The 2,958-nt window shown below is 38.4% G+C and overlaps 1 long non-coding RNA gene across 1 annotated transcript in view; it reads left to right on the plus strand.

Moving 5' to 3' along the window:
• Positions 1 to 1,958, plus strand: part of LOC146545521 (uncharacterized) — a 7,202-nt gene extending 5,244 nt beyond the window's left edge. The window contains exon 3 of the long non-coding RNA XR_014887585.1: positions 1 to 1,958. This exon is cut by the window's left edge and continues 517 nt beyond it. This is a non-coding gene — a long non-coding RNA (uncharacterized LOC146545521).
• The last annotated feature ends 1,000 nt before the right edge of the window (positions 1,959 to 2,958 follow it).

Consider the following 2,958-nt stretch of genomic DNA (forward strand, 5'->3'; position numbering starts at 1 on the left):
TATTTTAGTTGTTTAACTCCAATTCACATATCTATTTGCCTCTGAATTAAAAGTGTGGTTATCTATTTAGAAACTAGTGTCTGAAAAGCTCTGAGAATCTGAGTCTTAGTTCTGGCCAAAAATAATGCTTCCTTGTATTTCAAAATTGGTTATAGCCTAAGGAATAAATCAGTCTTTCAGTCCTCCTGACATCATGTACTTCTCTGAAATTTTTTTGGTTTCTGTCACTTGTTTGTTGAATATTTATTCTTCTCCTCTGCAAACTCCACTGGCATTAAAAGGATTTTTATGTGGGGGTACACAGATTCCTTCTTCCTATATATGTTCTCATTGGTTTCTCTCTTTACAGTTGACCTTTGAATGTTAATAACTTTTTATGTTGGCTTCTGTAGATTGACTGGCTGTTGGAAAGATGACTTCCTATCAGTATAGCCAAGCAACATTTTTCAGAAAGGGGGCAGCTTGTTTTACTTCATACAAAATATAAAGCTTTCTTACAGTAAATGAAATTGGCAATCATGTATTACTGACCTTCAGAGAGTATCTGGGAATTGTGAAAGAAATTAATTTGTTTAATTGTGGTATTCTGGTGCCTTTATGTTTTCTCTTTTGAGTCTGAGTTTGTTTTTTGATATAGTAAAGCATTAGTACAACCAAAATGAATATCAATTTTAAGAGCTGATTTATATAAAAATGTTACGAAAACTATAGTGAACAGAAAATATGAACTATCATTTTCTACGCTAACTTTAGGTGAGTAAATAAGAGGTTGTTCTGGAAGTACTGCCTCCCATGGGTTCATGAAAGACAGGTCCTGCTTGACCAACCCAATCTCCTATGATTGAGAGACCCACCTGGTGGATGAGAGAAAGGCTGTTGACATAGTCCAACTAGTTTTCAGCAAAGCATTTGACACTGTCTCCCACAGTATTCTCCTAGAGAAGCTAGTAGCCCATGACATGGAGAGATACACTCTTTGCTTGGTAAATGACCAGGCCCAGAGATTGTCAGTGAATGGAATTAAACCCAGCTGGCAACAGGTCATGAGTGGTATTCCCCAGAGGTCAGTACTGGGACCTGTCTTGTTCAGTATCCTTATTGAAGACCTGGAAAAGGGGATTGAGTGCATCCTCAGTAAGTTTGCAGACAGCACCAAATTGGCAGGAAATATTTATCTTCCTGGGGGTAGGAATGCTCTACAGAGAGATCTGGACAGGCTGTATAGCTGGGCTGAGGCGAAAGGGATGATGTTGTACTGTGTTAAGTTTGGGGCCCCTCACTACAAGAAAGGTACTGAGGCCTTGGAGCGTGTCCAGAGAAAGGCAGTGAAGCTGGTGAGGGGTTGGAAGCACAACTCTTATGAGGAGCAGCTGAGGGAACTGAGATTATTTAGGCTGGAGGAGACTCAGGGGATGATGTTTTTGCTCTCTCTAGCTACCTGGAAGAGATCACAGTGAGGTGGGGGCTGGCCTCTTCTCCGAGTAACTAGCAATAGGAGTAGACAGAATGGCCTCAAGTTGCACCAAGGGAAGTTCAGGTTGCTCGTTAGGAAAAATTTCTTCTCTGGAAGAGTGGTCAGGTGCTGAAACAGGCTGTCCAAGGAGGTGGTGGAGTTGCTGACCCTGGAGATGTTCAAGAAATGTTTAGATGTTGTACTCAAGGACATGGTTTAGTGGAGCAATATTGATGATAGATGGATGGTTGGACAGGAGGATATTAGAGGTCTTTTCCAACCTTGATGGTTCTGTGATTCTATTTTATTATGTTGGCCATAATGTCAGAGGCAGGTGTTGGTATGGCAGTAGAGGTTGAACCTTCCCACCAATATTCCATTACATTTTGTTGCTGTGTGACAGATGGCAGAAGAGGGACAGTATGACAAAACAGCACCTGACATGGGAACTGCCTATGCAGCAAAGGTATGTAATTGAATTCCTTCATACAGAAAAAATTGCACCCATGATGTTCACTGAAACTTGATGAAAGCTTATGCAGACCAAAGAGTGGATTCTAAGACAGCAAGGAGTGGTGCATTTTAGTAGTGGTGACAGACACAGTGGATCACCTCCACTAGTGTACATTTTTACAAGCATGGCACCTAGGCTCTTATTCATCACTGATGAAAATGCATAGCTAATGGTGGTAACTGTGCTGAAAAAAAAATAGCATTATTGTGCTCTTTGTTGTAGTTTCCATGGAAATAAGTAGGAGGCGTTACTTTCAGAGTGACCTACATAAATAGGGACATAACTTTTGCAGCAACCTATATAAATAGATCTAGACCTAACCTGTATTTTCACTATATTAAAATAGATGAAGAAGCTGAGTGCTGACTGACAATAGGACTGTACATTTGCCCTGATCACGGGTTATTACTTTAGACTTTGAAAGTCTGAAGTGCTACTTTTATAACCGCTGTTTCTCAGTATCCTTTGATTTTAATTACCAGTCTCTGTTACATCTGTGACATATAACTCTGTTTGATACATTGTAAAAATCACAGGATTTCTTGCACATTTCCATGCAATTCCCATACAGTAAGTATGGGAATTGGCTATTTTAGTTAGTGTTTGCTCTGCCGGACAGAACATTGCTGAATTACATAAACATTTTTTTGCACACTGCTTTACTATGAATGCAGGAAAAATATATTTACGTTTCTAGTGCAAAAAATACCCAGAGCTTTACCATTCTTAAAAAACACTCTTATAAGAGAGCATCTTGGATTATAGCTACATTTAAAAAATAAAATAAAAAAGTCCAAGTCCATTTTCTTCTCTGCACCCATATTACGACAGTGTTTACTTTTTTTTTCGTATTTACATGTATTCCATTCTTCTTTATGTGATAAAACTTTTATAACCAATAAATTATAAATCACATTTATGTATAATTTATTGTTTTAAATACATATTTTATCTTTTAGCTTTTTAAACAGGAACTCTTTCAGCTTTGTTC

Source organism: Meleagris gallopavo, chromosome 1, assembly GCF_905368555.1.
Source record: "Meleagris gallopavo chromosome 1, MGAL_WU_HG_1.1, whole genome shotgun sequence".
NCBI lineage: Eukaryota > Metazoa > Chordata > Aves > Galliformes > Phasianidae > Meleagris > Meleagris gallopavo.